Source organism: Mus caroli, unplaced genomic scaffold (genome assembly GCF_978045245.1).
Source record: "Mus caroli unplaced genomic scaffold, Mus_caroli_1 scaffold_16, whole genome shotgun sequence".
NCBI lineage: Eukaryota > Metazoa > Chordata > Mammalia > Rodentia > Muridae > Mus > Mus caroli.
The window spans coordinates 71091114-71109085 of record NW_028227271.1 but is presented as its reverse complement, the minus strand read 5'-3'; the positions used below and the strand labels follow the sequence as shown (position 1 = coordinate 71109085).

Below are 17972 nucleotides of genomic sequence, written 5' to 3'. Positions count from 1 at the left end.
CTTTATATGCCTCAGTATAGGGGAATGCCAGGGCCAAGAAGTGGGAGTGGGAGGGCGAGTTAGGGGACTTTTGGGGTAGCATTGGAAATATAAATGAAGAAAATACCTAACTAAAAAAAAATAATAAAAAAAGAAGAAAGAAATATTTTATGAAATTCTTTATACTAGTATTACTCTTTGTGAAGAAAAATAATGTATGGTTTCATATTTTATACTTGAATGATTTTTACATGAAGTAATTTACGTATGATTGTTGTTCGTATAAATATGTTGTAGAAAAAATATTCAAACATTATTTTTTGTGTTTATCAAATATAAAATTTCTGCAAGAAAACTTCATTTCTGATGTTCTGGTTTTTATGATCAACTATGCATTGGGCATGGTGGAGTGTATAATTAATTACTGAATATATCCTATGTTCTCACTACATATTTTCTTGCCTCTTGGAAGATCACTAGAACTCAGATCCTTATTTTTAAAAACTGGATTAAACATGATGTGAAGAAAGCACATTCTATGAGAGTTGCAGAAATGGAAAATTCAGTGGTAACATAGAGTGGTGGTGAGCATGGCAGTGGTATTCTTTCCTTATAGTAACAATCACATTGGAGTTCACATGTGGTGTTTTGTAAAGTGATGGAGATTTTAAGTTAACTAACTTCATAATGGTGATATTTAAAAACAAATATTTTCTACCATCCCTGAAGCATTTTTGAACAATGGAGTATTGGATAATTGTATTTCACATTTTGTGGTTTTACTCTATTAACAGTGTCAACGATGCCCTTGCTTTAAAAGTTGAATGAAGTAGATTTAAAAAAAATTTTCTTGTCCAGATCTTAGATTGACATAAAGAGAAGAGTAGACTATTCTCAATTCTAGGAAAAATGATAGTGGTAAGCATTCTTGAATACACCATACTCCATGCAATTTGGGCAATTTGGTGTAAAAGGTAAGAATCACCATTCCTCTGTTTCTAGTTTTTAAGATGGTGTTATGTTGATGCTTCTATCAACTGCAAAGATAGAAAGTGTTTTGTCTTGTTTTGTTTAATTCGAGTGGCTGCAAGTACATTTTTCTTTCTGATTTCTTTGTTTGCTAAGAAATATCTTAAGCATTTAAAATGGCAGAGGACAATAAACAAGCACATTGGCTTCGATTTTATAAGTGCTAAAATTTGCCGTGTGTGTTTCAGATCCTTGATGTAAAAGAGATAAACATTTCCAAGGTCATTGTTCTCTAGTTGACTTTATTGTAAAGAGTATCAAGCTGGGCATGGTGGTGCATGCCTTTAATCCCAGCACTTGGGAGGCAGAGGCAGGCAGATTTCTGAGTTCGAGGCCAGCCTGGTCTACAAAGTGAGTTCCAGGACAGCCAGGGTTAAACAGAGAAACCCTGTCTTGAAAAAAAAAAAAAAACAAAAAACAAAACAAAACAAAACAAAACAAAAAAAAGTATCAAGTTAGATTTTTAAACTCTCCAACCTGACAGTATCAGATAATGGGAAATTTTGTTCGGTTTGCCCTCATTGTGCTTACTGACCATTTTTGTAATTTTTCCAAAAATTTTTGTATTAAAGTTGCATTTTTATTTTCCCCATACTTCCTTTCACTTTGTACTAAATTAACTGGTTTATTTAATCCATCCTTCATTTTTCTTCTGCTATTTAGAAGTTTATTTATCCTTCTTGTGCTTTTCTCAAAATATGTGCATATTTGTGTTGATACAGGTCTTGATGAAATGAGACAATAATTACAAATTGTTCTAGTATGTTCTCTCCAAATGCAAACACACACACACACATACACACACCTCACCATATATACTACTATAAACTAGTGATTTATTAGGCCTCTGTCTAAGCCCTCCACAGACACATTGTTACTTGGTTGTTATGAATGATTGTTTCTTTTTCTTTTCTTTTCTTTTCTTTTTTTTTTTAAGAATGTGAATCCTGGTGTGGGTTTTAAGGAAAGGGCAGACAGGGGTAATCCTTAAGCCAAGGGCGAAATTTAGTCGGGTACATATGGTTTAAGAAACAACAGTCTATCACCGCATTGGTTTTTGTTTGTCCTTTTTTTTGAGACAGGATTTCTCTGTGTAACCCTGGTTGTCTGGGAACTCACTCTGTACACCAGGCTGGCCTCGAATTCAGAAACCCACCTTCCTCTGCCTCCCGAGTCCTGAGACCAAAGGTGTATGCCTCCACTGTCTGGCTTTTTGTTTGTCTTTAACATTTTCTATATGTGTAGCCCTGGGTATCCTGGAACTCTATAAAACAGGCTTGCCTGTCCCTGAACTCAGGAGATCTGCCTGTCTCTGCCTCCCAAGTGCTGTGACTAAAGGTATACACCACCAGGCCCAGCCAAACACTAGTTCTTAATAGAAGACAAGTGGTTAAACTTCAGTCCCCTCCCGTAGCACACAATTCGACTAGCTTAACAAACCAATGTGCATAAAAAAGCAGGCTGTCCTCACATACACTTCCAGGTGCTAAGATGGTTATGTGTCACTATCATGGAGTTCTAAGCACAATGTATGGATGTGTGCCATGTATGTTTTTCTTGCACAGGGATTCCCCATCCTAAACCCTGAGCTACAGGGAAGGACTGTCACTGCGGGTCAGGGCACAAATGCTGTTACACTGACCCAGGGACAGCAAGCCTGAGAGGTTCCAAAGCAGACAGTGCAGTTGCAACATGGCCTCACACCACAAGACCAAGCATGGCCTTTGTCACCTTTCTAACTGCCTTTTCTGTCTGAGGAACAAGTCCCCAGGCTTGTACACCTATAATCCCAGCACCTAGGAGGAGGAGGCAGGACTGCTGTGGAGTTTAAGACCAGCCAGGGCTAACAGGGAGACCCTGCCTTGAACAAACTAAACACAAGGTCACCTACCCTGACCAAAAAAAAAAAGTCAGGACCTTCTTCATCCAGATTCAAGTGTGCCCATTGCTCTGGCCCACTGCTTTAAGAGTCTTGGACGGGGTGAGAGGGATGTTGGAGCTATTTGCCCATCCCACATTAAACACCAAGATAGAAGGCAGGATGAGCACAGCTTGCATTGATTTCAGACACGGGCAGCCAATGAGGGTAATCGTCCCTTTCCATGGATTGGGGTGTGGTAAGCATCTCTGATGCTCACATCTTACTGTCATTCTCCAGGCCCCCTCCTTTAGTTTCTGAAGGCAGAAAATCATCTTTTTGAAGATACTTGATAATTTTAAACAACAAACCAACAAAAACACTTCCAATGGGTGTTTTTTGGAAAACCTGCTCCTGCTCTAGTTGAGCTGCCCAATGAGCTGATTGATCCATTCTCCCCGGTAGCCAGGTGAACCCATCTCTTTGAGGAAGCCCACTCTGTTCTTGGTAGCATGGCGGGCCACAGAGAGGTGGAAAGGGCACAAGAATGAAGAGACCTCCTAGAAATGCTTCCCAGGGAAGGCAATTTCATGGATGAGGTCTTCCAGGAAAATGACACTAAATCTCCCCAGGTGCTCCTCCATCATCGTGTTGTCCGTCAGAGGGACTCTCTTAATCTTTGCTTGTCCATGTTTCAAGATGAGTCCCTGGACAGACCTCAGATTTGGAAATCCCCAGGTCACATAAGGCTCCACCGTGAGCAGCATTCTTATGCTGAGGGGTGACCTTGACAAAGATGCCACTGAACAATTTCTTTAGGCCAAGTTTCATGATGGCACTCTTTACCAATAAACTCACTCCTTCAATCCTTTCCATGCATATAACGAAGGCCAAGGAATGTTTATCAGGCACCTCCAAAGCACGAGACTTCACCTCTAGTTGCTGGACACGCACCTTGTCACGTTGCTGCCCCCAGGAATCAAGTACAAAAGATTCTAGTCATCAAAACCTGAATTGTTTCCCTTTTCTCTCTCTCTTTGCCAAAAGTGCCTGCTAAGCCTTCCTCTTTTTCAGGAGATTTTCTGGAACCAAAGGAATCTTTTTCCTTTCCCCTTCCTCCGCCATCTTTCTGGTGCTTCAACTACTGCTCATGCTCAGCCTTACCAGGCGGGGTAGAGAGGCCCGCCTCTATGTCTCTTTGATCATAGAGACGGAACTCTCGCTCACACTGAAGGACTCAGGCTGCCTGAGATTCCTTAGCGAAGGTGAGCATCTGAGAAATGGTCTTGCTAGCCAGGATTCCAGAAAAAAAAAAAAAAAAAAAAAAAAAAAAAAAAAACCTCCAGTTTCCTTCACATCCCTTCTAAGTTTTCTAGAGCCTGACACCCGTCTGGATCCAACCCTTTTCAGTTAAGCTGTAGGGTGAAGGGTTGTTTCTTTATCATTTTTGAACTGTTAACTTGTAATTTTTAACTGCTATTTTCTTAGTTTCCTCATGTGCTAATAAGAATTATTTTTGAATGCTGTGTAATCAGGTCTAACTCTCATCTAGATGAGAGTTGCTTTTTCCAGAATTAGGGTGCTACCATACCTCTGGTGCCTAGACTTGATCTTGTAAATCTAATCACACAAATGATAGTTGGCATTTTCACCAGGATTTATTTGGAGGCACATTTGTTTTTGTTTTCTCTCTGTTCTGATTTATTTTGGTTCTTCCATCTGACCGTTGAGAGCTGTGTGGTGGGGCAGGTGGGAGGAGCGGGATTCAGCCATGATATAAGGAGCAATCTCCTCAAACAGTTTCCCAGCTTCGAAAACAAGTGCCCTGTCTCAAAGCTCTTAGCTTCACCTGCAGATCTTCATCTATCTTTATAGCTTCCTGAGTGATTTCCTCCAAACCAGTGTTTTATTTCATGATATTTCTCTTCTGCTGCCTTTCTAATCTTATTTAACCTTTCCATTAAATTTTTAAATTAATTTTTAGATAGGTTTGAGATTCTCAGAAAAGTTACAAAGGTTACTCAGAGGTCCTCTGTCCTATATACCCAGGTCTTGCTGTTAATATCAGTGTGTTGGTTTCAATTAGGGAACAAATGACTATGTGATATTATTAACTAAAAGTGTGTGAGACCTATTCAGAGTCCCATAGTTTACATCTATCTAATCATAGCTTTCTCTGCTAGTACTCCAACTAGGTACCACATCACATGTAGCCACCATATGTTCCAGGATCCTCTTGACTGGGGGAGTTTATCCTTAGAAAACAAACAGGCATCTAAGAAATGATAATAAAGTAAAATAAGATAAAACAAAAACAAACAAGTCAGATAGAATAAAACAAACAAAAGAAAAAGAGCTAAAGAAGGATAAGAAACAGATATAGACACAAAAATCCCAGGAAAAACTGCAAGCCATAATATATATGCATGTGTTTAAAAAAAAATAAGCCCAAACACAGCAATATGAGACAAGGAACATCTAAAAATTCGGAGCTCGTTTACTGTTGGTTGTCTGCTGCTGGGTATGGGGCCTACCCTTAAGACTTTTGTGTTTCCCCAGTGAGACTATGCTGGAAAACTAATTTTTCATTTGCAAGTGGTTATCAGTTGAAGATAGCTTCTAGGTTAAAGGATGTGGACATGTGTCTACCTCTTTCAACTATATGACCCCATTACAGTAGCCCCATGAAGGCCCTGTACATGCAGCCTATGTCCCTGTGGGTTTATGTGTGAGTCAGCTGTGCTGTGTTCAGAGGTCTTGTTACCCGACAGGTTACTGTGGCACCAACTACCACTTCATACTCTAGTGTATTGGAATTTCTTCTCCCTGTCTGTTATTTATTTATTTATTTATTTATTTCTTCTTTGCCTTTTTCTCACCTTCCTTTTTCTTTGTGGGACTGTGAAAGGTATCTTGGTCCCTGGTTGAGCTAACGCTCAAAAGTCTGGAGATCCTGAAGGGATGGTAGGCATTTTGCCTGTTACCAGGTACCAGGCCCCTGCCACTAGTCACAGCTTCCAGTAGATCTGTGGCTATCAGTCACATAAGGGCAAACCCCAAATCCCTTCACAGGTAGAGGACTTGACCTGGCTCAAGACAGATCTACATTTTAATCAAGTACCTAAAGGACTGGAGGGCTTAGCCAATAAGCGTTCCTTCCAGACACCCCTCTCTGCAAAAAGAATTTAACCTCAGGCCCACCCTGAGAATTGGGGTATGGTTTTTCTAATCCACTTTCTGCCATGACAATAAATGCCTTAAAACAATGGACTGCCTCTTTTCATCACGATCCACCGTGGGGAGCATTCTAGAAGGCCTTGGCCTGCAGAGCCGCCTAATCTCCCGTAGAAGGCCTGCCTTGGCTCCCAGCCACTGCCACCACCAAGCCAAGCCCAAGCCACCACTGAGCCAAGAACTCTCCCCATGGAACCAGCAGGAGCTCCCTCCTTCTCCTCCTGTCCCTGGGCTAGATCCAGCCTGAAGGCCCCACTCCATTCTCAGCTCTTCCGTGGCTCCCAGTGGCGCCTGGGTGTCTGAGAGCCTGAAAACCAGATGGCCCCAGCATCCTTGCAGATCTGGGGAACCCTGAGCCAGCTCAGGCTGCCTCGCACCTCAGACTATGCTTCCCCACCCCCGGAGCAATGTCCCAGGGCTGCCCGATGGCCCAACACCTGCCCAGCAAAAGTGTGGATACGGAATTCTCAACCCTACTTTTTTTTTTTTTTTTCTTTTCTTGAAATGTATTGAATAATAAGAGTTTGAATTTTTTTAAATTTGTATTTCCGCATTTCTTTTCACCATAGGGCTCCCAGTCACACACAGGCTTACCCAGTGTGTGACTGCAAGAACAGGGTTGAGGAGGGCTAATAACATTGACACTATAAGGACCAGCAGTCCCTAATTGCCATCTGCTTTCACTGTATCTTTAGCTTTTGCATGTATACTTTACATGAGATTTAAAAATTAGAAATACAAATATGTTACCTAGCAATAATTTATTTCTACACATCTAAGCATACACTGATTTTTCTTTATTTTATTTTAGACTATCTGAAATGGATTCCTCCATTCTCCCTAATGATCCCAGCTTTGCAAGTGCTGCCCTAAAGATACCAATTAAAAACCTAGAAAGAGGAGAGTTTGTCATCCTCTTTCCTGCTAAGGCTTAGCTACTGGTGGCTGGTGGCCTCTATTCTCTCCCTCTTGACCAGGCAGTAAAATCTAGAGAGGAAAGAGATGTGGTTCCAAAGAAGTCTGGGTTCAGGCATTGAGTAGCATCTAGATGATGCTATTTAAGCCAACATGGGAGCATCATATAAAATCATTTTGTTGCTACCCTTGACAAATAATCCTAATTTTATTTTTGGATCATATTACAAAGTCCCAGATCACCAAAGCATGTGTGTTCTTTTACGGCTTATCAGTGATTCTGCCTCCCGTTGGTGAATGAACCTTAAACATTCAGCTTTCAGTTCATTGATTTCACCATGGTTTTTGTGTATTCTTTTTTTATATAATATATCAAGACTGCCCCCACTCAATTCCTCCCAGTTCCTTCCTACACACCTGCCCTTTCCCCCAGATCCATTTCTCCTCCATTTTCCTTCAGAAAACAGCAGTCCTCCTACGTACATCAACGAAGGATGGCATAACAATATACACTAAAACTAAACACAAACCCTCATATCAAGGCTAGATAAGGCCACTCAGCAGGAAGAAGGGGGTTCCAAAAGTACACAAAAGAATCAGAGACACCCTATTCCAACTGCTAGGAGTCTCAAAAAGCCCCAAGCTAAACAACTGCAACATATTTGCAGAGGACCTAGCTCAGACCCATGCAGGCAGCACTTCAATTTCTATGAGCTCCTATAAGGCCCACTTAATTGACTCTATGGGCAGTGTTTCATTGATATCCTTAACTCCTCTGGCATCTACAATCCTTCCTTCACCTTTTCTGTGCTGTTCCCTGAGTTCCACCGAATGTTTGGCTGTTGGTCTCTGCATCTGCTCCCCTCTGTGGCAGGGTGATACCTCTCTGATGATGACTGGACATGGATGGCACTGATCTATAGAATAGCAGAATATCAAGAAGAATCATTTTATTGATTTTTTTTCCTGGCCAGTCCTCTTTGATTCTACTCTAGGTCTCTGGGCTGTCCAGTTTCTGGTTCCTGGCCATCTCCGTTTCATGGGGCGGGGCGTTTGCTTATTCTTGCACAAACATGCCATAGAAAAACTTACTCAGTATTCTTTTGTTTTCAATATTTTATTTTATTTTTAGTCATGTGGTTATGTGTGTATGTGTATAACTATGTAGACATGAGTATAGGTGTTTACAGGAGCCAGAAGAGAGCAGCAAATCTTTTAGAGCTTGAGTTACAGGCTTTGAATTGTCTGACATGGGTATTGGAAACTGAACTTGAGTCTTCTTTTATAGCAGTTAGCTCTCTTAACAGGTGATTCATCTCTCAAGATGCCTGATTAATTCTTGCTACCCTCTTTCTCTCAAGTGCAATGCTCAGCACTAAGAAAATAAACATATCTTTAGTTCCTGACTTATGCCATTCACATGTGGTCTTACTCTGAAGCCAGTCTGGCATCAAAGTGGAGGCACTGAGTAGAATGTGAATCCCAGAAGGTCTGTAGAGACAGAGGGAGAATTAGTTAGGAAACAATCAAGTTATTAGTCTTCTCTTTGTTTACATAGTCAGAGCTTAGTTTTAAAATGGACTTTGCTAGAGGGATGAACAATATAGGTCTTGTTACATAGTTATTTGAATCACATTTCTATACTTGTCTTTATATGAGCTACCTAAAAGGAAGTATGAATAAGGAGAGATAATTTATGTGAATGAAGACTTTAGGATCACTTTTAAATGAAGAGCGTGGTATGGATGTGGTGGTGAACATATTTGCTTCCATGCCTTCAAAGACGTTAGAGTTGGCATAGGGTGCTGTCATATGGGAAATAAACCCACGGGAATTTGTAGAATCCTCTTCTTGAGGGTGCTATTTTGCTTTGTGCGTGACAGGACATTTTGTGTTCCACTAAATTGGCCACACTGTTGCCCACTGCTTACTCACCATGTCTCTTCATGCACTACTTCATATGTGCTCCTATCTATCATGTTATGTGGACTTTTAGACATTTTTTAAATTTTTGCATGCCTATGTCCAACAAAATGTAAAATTCAAGATTGTCAGATATGCTGGAACTGACTTTACACGGTTACTTTAGGATGGGGGCAAAGCGCACACCATGAGAAAGTCTTGCTGTAGGGAGTACAGGAGCTAGCCAACAAGGGTGTTGAGTCCCTTACTTATACAAAAAGAAAAAAAATAGTAACAAAGAGTTTCTATGTCAAAAGAAAGTAAAATGGAACAGAGCCACGGAGATCAGAGCCAGGCTTGGGGAGGCACATATATGAAGTCAGGCAACTCCATATTTATATTGTCTTTGAACTTCGCTCTCTTTTAGTTATTTGATCATGTAGTCTTCATTTTTCCTACCTTGGCTCTATCTTAAGCGTCATACACAGATGTTAATTGAAAACTTTCAGGCAGTTACCAGGTGCTAAAGTGGTAATTATTTCCTCTTATCTCATTTAATTTCCACATATTTCATTTAATAGTTTGTAAATATAGAGATGAGCAATGGTTGTGGCAGTGGGTTTTCATAATTCTCTGAGAGCTATAAAGAGTAATCCAGAGGCATGAAGTGAATTCCCAGAAGGAGCCATGAGAATTGCAGTGCTCATCTTCAAGTGTTATTTCTTTCCACAGCAACTTTATCAGCAACTGTATAGGGATTCCTTTAGATTTTAAAAACATGTGCAAGTAGTTGATCTATAGCCAGAGAATTCCAGGTTTGCTGTTGTTCTAGGTCTAACCACTTCAGCCTATGGGCAATTTGTGCTTTTCTATGCTGAAAGTCAGATGTAATTTTTTTTTAACTAGGCCTTTTTTGTTCCTTACCTTTTACTTCCTGAAAAATAGAAGCAGAAGAAAATAATCTTTAATGTCTCCACAGTGAGACCAACTTCATTGGATTCCTATGTCCTCAGCTCAATGTAGACCTTCTTTCTCAGGCTTCTGATATGTCTAGAGCTTTTGTTTTCTTTCCATATTTTCTAGACTGAAAACAATGCACTATGTGTGAGAAGATGAGCTGATTTGGAGAAATGCACTTCTGTTTCCCTTACCGTTTTCTTTACTACCCGAAATCTCAAGAAGTGTCTAGCTTTGACCATACCTTGCTCATTGACCTCACAACTTAGGAAGATTTATCTCAAGTGATTTAGTGTAGAGTTAGTCCTGTCAACAGTTCAAGCACTCAGAGTACAAGGAGAAGGAAACTGGACTCACCCAACTATTTATCAAGAGGAGCTGGCATTCTTAAAAGACACTTGTTAGATGAGAGGAGATAGCAGAGACACTTTCCAGATGAATATGCAACAAAGACAAGGTATAGAGGTCCTCAAAAACATGCCTTAGAAAATTTCATTTTGTGAGTGTATATGTATATCTTTAGTCTTTAAAGGTGAATTTATACATTTATATCAAAATTCTTTGTGAAATATTGGCTTTGTGTAACTGCCTATTTAGTAAGCAATAATGTATGCTTTAGTTTTGATGATACAGTATGTGTTGTGTGAATTACATTCATGATAGGCTCATGCCATAGTTTCTGCGTACCAATTCCTTTCATCTTCCAGGACATACAGGTGACTGTCATAGAAGACAGGCCCTCTGCAGTCTCTAAATGAAGATTGCAACAGTGATCATCAAGTGTGGGTAATTAGTTTTATTGGGCATGATGTTGATGTAACTAGAAGTATATCTTTTATTAAAAACATGTGCACTAGAGAGGGGAGAAATGGGCATGAAAACTGAGTTTTCTCAAACCTCACTGTTATAATTTCAAGGCTGAAGGTCCCCCAGAAGTCATGTATCTAGGGCTTGCTAACCAGGATGATACTACAGGAGGAGACAGAACATTTAACAAGAATAATCTAGTAGGAGATATTGTAGACATGGTGGAAGGGAGGGACAGGAGCCTAAGTCTCTTCTTCTTCTTCTTCTTTTTTATACCTGTTCACACTCACTTTCAATAATATCTGGCACCCCCACCAGAGACACAAAACAATGGCGTCACATGGAATTATGATCCCAAGCTCAAGCTAACCTTTCTTCCATATAAATTAATTATCATTTTGTCTCTAATTTAATTATTGTTTTGTTTTAGTGAAGGGAGGCTGTTATTTGCGTTCACTAGCCTTTAATGGCAAGTCTTAGGGTTAAAATAAAATAGCAGGCATCCTTTGGATCTAATAGCAATCCACTCAGCTTTTTCCCTCTGGATTTCCAGGAATTTTAGCAAGCTGAAATGAATAGGACAGAATTCTATTTGCTCTGTGAGTTGTTTCCTGCTTCCTCTTGAACCTTTAACCAGAAAGATGTATCCTCTTGTCCCTGATAAATCTGAAGACCAAGAAGTTTCAGTTGACACACTTGAAAGCTCATCTATAGGAGAATGTTTTTACTTACAGTGCAGGATGCTCCTGTAGTCCACCACGCCAACTCAGTCCTAGATCCCTGTTGATTAATCTTCAACAAATAGGTCTTCTCATTGCATCTTCCAGGAGCTACCTACAGGAACATCCATTTCATCTTATCTCTTCTGCAGGGACAGAGCAAGAAATACTTTCTCTTAATGTTGGAAGAAATCTTTAAAGACCTTACTGATACTGACTTTGTCTAAATCCCTCTTTTAAAGAGAGGTAGAAGCCATAGAATGAAGGTCTTGGGAAATATTCAACTCAGACATCTACTGGATGGTGTTAGCTGACCCTTAAAATAACTAAGTGTGAGGCTATGCTAGTGCCTGGCAAACACAGAAGTGTATGCTCACGGTCATCTATAGGATGGAACACAGGGCCCCCAATGGAGGAACCAGAGAAAGTACCCAAGGAGCTGAAGAGGTCTGTAACCCTGTAGGTGGAACAACAATATGAACTAACCAGTACCCCCCAGAGCTCGTGTCTCTAGCTGCATGTGTAGCAGAAGATGACCTACTCAGCCATCATTGGGAAGAGAGGCCCCTTGGTATTACAAACTTTATATGCCCCAGTACAGGGGAACGCCAGGGCCAAGAAGTGGGAGTGGGTGGGTAGGGGATCAGAGCAGTGGGAGGGTATAGGGAACTTTCAGGATAGCATTTGAAAAGTAAATAAAGAAAATATCTAATAAATTTTTTTTAAAAAGATAACTAAATGTTCTAATGAGGATCATGATTTTTTCCAACCAAACAAATATCTATGACTCACAGGACAAAGTAATCACTACACACAAAAAACTCATAAATTAAAATCAAGGAAGGAAGATTCCAAGGCCACTAGCCTCAATATAATCATAGAATAAATGATAATGGATTTAATCTTTTTATACCCTAGTGTATTTAACCATATTAACTGAGCAGTGCAGCTGTATCAAAAGAATCCTAGACTAGTCCTGCACGTACGAATGCCCAGATATCTGGTTCTGGGTGTGCTATTTATGGTCTTAAAGACTTTGAAAACCTTTTGACCAATACCAGATTCAGTCTTCTCATATGTTAAATATTAATAATAATACCTAACCTATTCTCTACACATAATGATTTAACATTTGGATTACCAATTTTGTGACAGTGGGGCCTTATTCATCATCACATCCCCAGAACTCGGCCTTCAAGATGACATGCACCATGTTTACTGGTGATGACAAAGTTACAGAAGTTTAGAGACGGTATCAACTGTTATTAATTCTTAATGTATTTAATACTGCTGTTCTGTTTCCTTAGAGTAATGATTCTCAATCTTTCTAATGGTGTGATTCTTTTATACAGTTCCTTATGTTGCAGTGACCTCCCCCAGCATAAAATTATTTCTGTTTCTGCTTCATAACTGTAAATTTGCTACTGTTATGAACTGTAATGTAAATATTTGTGTTTTCTAATGTCTTAGGTGACCCTGTGAAAGGGTCATTTGATGCCCCTAGAGAGGCCTATATCCACAGATTGAGAACTGCTGGCCCTAAAGTATGAGTTAGTCACTAGGAAGAAACAGGGGGAAGAAAAGTCCCTAGAGTGAATAGTGAAAAACTACCAACCATAGTCATAAATGAGTGACTTCCAAAGCTCATGCTTGAATCCTTGTAGATTCTTCTTTGGTCTCAGCACCTGGCTCACAAAGTGGATGGGCTTGGCCTTACATAAGCATATTCTGTGTCACTTGATGAGTGTGTTTCAGCAATCATCAACAACAAGCTGAACTCTAATTATTATCACTGGTCAATCTTTGGTCTTTGATATGAGTAATGTTGGTGGCAAAAATGTATTTCTAATAGTACTGAATGAAGTACAGCTTCTTTCTGCAGATGTGTAGTATCTGAGAAGGTCTGTATTGTGCAGAGGGACTTTTATTTTAAAGCCCCATCACTATAGACTCTGAGAGCCAAAATAAAGTATGGGCCCTTGACACAAGATTTGACCGATTTTGCTCATCTATCCAGGAAAGAATTTCATGTGTAAAGAATGGCTAGATGTGGGAAAAGTTCTATTGTTCAAACTTCACAAATGGGGAAATTGAATTTGAGAAAGACAAGAAGCTTTGTTCAGGTTTTGAGACAGAAATATATGGTCAAATCTACTTATTGTGTAATAGAGATAATTATATTGTCATCTTCAAAAGCTGCTATGATGAATCAAAAACAACATACATTCAGAATTAAGAAGCACAAAATTCAGCCACATGTACTCAGTGAAAGTGAGTTTCTACTTACATTCATTTCCTTTGCTTTCGTTAGTGTAAATTAAAGTGTGACGAAAAGCAGACTTATAGACTTCAGCCTCATACTGACTCATCTGAAGTACATCACCCTATGCATATCTTTCCTCCTAAATAGCCTGATGTATGCACATCTTGTGTTAACACAAAGTGGAGGGAGTAACATGACCTTCATTTGTTGACAGAGACATGAGTAGGCAGAGCACAGTGATAAATGCCTCAATTTAGTCAGGAATTAAATCTCTATAGTGTAGGAAGTGTAGGCTACCTGATTTGACCATACATCATCCACAGAAATTAACCCATATTTACCACTGTCATTAGCATGGAATTGTATCTGTCTATCTAAAATCACTTTCAGATGGGAAGGATGAAGGTCCCACAAAGTGTCTATGGCAAAACCATTTCTATAATCATAAAACATTGTTTGTATTATTCTAACTTTGCACTTTGCTTTAAGATACTGTATTGCATGAATGTGTCTGTATATATATTTTTTTCTTAAATCAGAGATGAACAAAAGCTAATAGTTTCATAGCTAAACATAATGATTTCCAAATTCAATGGTCATTCTTGCTCAGTGTATTATGACTTTACAGGTCATCAAGTATGTTAAATACAAAAATAATAATATAGACCCTGTCCTTTACAGCCCCAATGAGTGAGAGTATTATACTTTTGGAATCTCAAAAATATCATCCCTCACTGAAAAATATAGGTGATTTTAATTTAAAACAAAAATGATTTTTTCACAAATAGGTCCTATACCAACAAAATTTTGTTTTTCTCTTGTTGCTAAAACCAACAATACTACTTTAGACTTTACTCTCACATTTGTTAATTCAAGTAATAATGGTCAGTAGGTATATAACCCAAACACTAAGCTTATATGTCAAAATTATATAAAATAATATTTGTTCATATGAACTTGTTTTAGTTTGGGTTTTGTTGTTGTGAAGAGACACCATGACTACAACCACTGTTATAAAGAAAAACATTTCATTTGAGTCTGGCTTATAGTTTCAGAGTCCATCATGGCAGGAAGCATGATAGCATGAAGGAAGACATGGTACTGGAGGAGCCAAGAGTTTCACATCCTAATTAGAAGGCAGCAGGGAGAGACTACCTCACTGGGCATGGTATAAGTATATTGTAGACTTCAAAGCCCACCTCCACAGTGACAAACTGTCTCCAACAAAGCCCTATCTCCTAATAGGGCCTGCAACTTTAATTTTTCAAACTTTATTTTTAATGATGATTGTTAAATGCTTTAACCTCCCTTATAGTTCACCACCCACCAGGAGTTATGGAAAAGAAAGGATATAGGGGAAGTAGACCTGTATAGAAAGGTTTTTTTGGACCAACCCCTATCTGTGTTGCCTGGAAATCTCCAGTTTAGTTCACAGGTTAGCAGGCAGCAGCAGCTCGATCTACCTGCAAACATTTAATGGATACACCAGCAATCCAGTTCAGTAGAATTGGGTTAGCAATAGTTGTGGCACAACCTTGCAGAGACAGCCAGGCCTCAGCCTAAGCTCGTGTCATCAGGAGGGACCAGCAGGAACAGCAGAAGAAGTTCTCCACCGTGCCTTTCTCAGAAGCAAAGATCATCTCAGACTTGAGACCTACAAGCGTTACACAGCTAGCTGTACCAGCAAGCCAGACTCTGTCTCAATCATTCTGTCCAGTCCTATTTATACCTTCCAGACATTACATATCCTCCATGTGCCTTGCCTCAGCATGGGTCTTGTCTTAGCACGTGCATCTAATCAGCCTGAATCTGCGACAAATGAAGTTCAACTATGCAGTGTAAGGCAGACCAATACATGTGTATTGTCAGCAAAGAATCCCTCATTACGTGTCATTTCATCATTTCATGTGTTTGTTGAGTAGAACATCCTCTCTCCTGTGTCTGCTTCAGTGAAACGTTCATTCATGAGTTTGCCTACCTGTGTCCACTTTAGAAAAACACTCCTACATGTGTTTGCTCCAGCAAAACACCATCCAACACAACTGACTCTCCAAAGAACCTTTAAGTTTCCACTTTAAGTGCCACTCCCAAGCATTGAAACACATGAGCCTATGGGGGACATACCTATTCAAACCAACAGTAAAACCAACATTTATTCACTGAAGTATATAAACATAGATAATGTATATCTTTTTTACAATTATTATGCTTAGGTTACAGAATTATTAATTAAAGTGAATCAATAAGGACAATATAAACTATCCTAGGTATTTCAAGCATAGAGGGGTTTAGTTTAGGTAATCAAAGCCCATGAAATAAATTATCAATGGTTAGTAAACATTCTAATTTTCTCTCACTTTCTCTTCCTGTTAGTTTGAGGGCTCATGGTGGTCTCAAACCATCAGGTAGGTGAAGTAGGACTTCCTAGGACCAGACTAGCTAGGGCTATATACCTCTTCTAAGGCTCAAAGCCCTTGGAAACAACTTTGTAAGTTGTGTGTTAATACCTAAAATAAAGGATTGAAGGAGGGTTAGCTGGAGTATGAATGAATGACAACATCGTGGGAAGTACTCAATGCCCAGCCTATACTGGGTTTTGCATGAGAAAAAGTCAACTTTATTGAAATAAAATAGAGATTTGAAAGTTCTGACTACTGAAGCTATGATACATTGCCTTACAAATCTTTATAAAAATGCCAGAAAGCCTCAGAGAGCAGGTCATGCATGTGACTACCTATGTTCAAATAACCATGAAGTATAGGAACTACAGGAAATAATCATTCAAGAATGAAGATGCATGATAGTGGTGTGCAAGATGATGCTTAAGCAGTGTTGGCAGAAGTTTTCACCTGGGGCCTGCACATCCATGGCATTATTTATCACCCCAAGGAAGTCAACATTTTTTCTATCTTCTTTTGCCTCTGAAATCTCACATAACTGATATATGTTGTCATACTCTAAATACTACTGTTATCGGGTCTAGGAAATGCAGTTTATATGATTTAAATTGTTATAATGCCAGAAGAAGACAGTACAGCATGGTGAAAAGACAACCTCATACATTTGGTGCCCTGTGGGGAATTGCAGGCTGGTCTCCAGTCGAGCTGAGGTCTGAACCCCGATGGTCATAATTCGTCTACATGACACGGTAGGCGTTCCCTCATGATCCTGAAACTCCGGCCCCTGCCTAAGGTACCACTTCCCACAGCCCTCACAAGAGAAGCATGGTCTGTAGTCACATAAGCAATGGCCCAAGCTTCTGACCTTCAGGCTAAACTCCTCCCCAGTTACCTAGCAACAGTGAAGACCATAAAAAGGGGAGCTCAGGCTGCACCTCGCTCTCTTATTCCTTTGTCCCCTCTCTTCTCTCTCCTCTCACTTCTCTCTCCTCTTCCCTTTCTCTTTGTCTTCTCTCTCTCTCTCTCTGTCTCTCTCTCTTTCTTCCTCCTTTCTACCTTCTCTCTTTCTCCTGCATTTCTATAATAAAACTCTAAAACCATAAAGTCTCTTCTCTGCTCCTTCAAGTTCCACTTCGCACTCTGGTCAGTGTTGGGAACTTCTTCCCTCTTCCCTCTCTCCCACAACCCTGTGGCTTTGGCAAAGTAGCTCGGGAGGGGGGGGGTGTCCTCAGGCAGGGTTTCCCCTTGACCACCCCCTGAAGAGTGGGATAGAGGAATGCCCACCCAGGGATGAGTGGATAGGGTAGATAGCAGTCCTCCCACGCCTGACTGACCAGAGAATAGGGAAACTCTGGCGGGGTGTGGGCATCTTTTTCCTTCCATTCTTCCCCAGGGCCCCAGGGCCCCAGGCCCCCCTTTTTTTATTTTGTTCCCAACGGTGGCCCAGTTGTTAAAGGGTTTATAGGTTTTAATTATAATTGGAATAGTTTACCGAAAGTAATTTCTGTCAATTCTCTATTTCCATCTCAAAAATTTTCTATTTGTAGCCTAAATGATGTGGCTGTCTACCTGTTGCAGGAGAAATGATATGGATATCTACCTTTACTAACAAGATATAAATTATGACATACATGTTTTAGAAAACACTGAGGTTATTCTAAGTGCTAATCATTGTGCTAAGTTCAGAGCACTATAGTGCACAAGCTATTCTTATTCTGATCTTCATGATACTTAAAATCTCCTCTTAGTGGATAAATAGACCTACAGAAGCCAGCAAGTACTGAGATGCTGCAGAGGAGACTTATTTGGAAAAGGCTCAGGAATCAAATTGTATCGGTCTTGATAATTAATTAGCACAGTGGATAAGACTGTTTAACACCCTTGGGTTTGAAAATGAGCTTCATGTTCTA

At 39.9% G+C, this 17972-nt stretch overlaps 1 protein-coding gene and 1 pseudogene across 1 annotated transcript in view; one reads left to right on the top strand and one right to left on the bottom strand.

Moving 5' to 3' along the window:
• Cpq (carboxypeptidase Q) overlaps positions 1-17972 on the top strand; it is a 517237-nt gene that overhangs the window by 317298 nt on the left and 181967 nt on the right. The gene's annotated exons all lie outside the window — the stretch shown is intronic.
• Positions 3286-4018, bottom strand: LOC110310359 (large ribosomal subunit protein uL30-like 1 pseudogene; annotated as a pseudogene).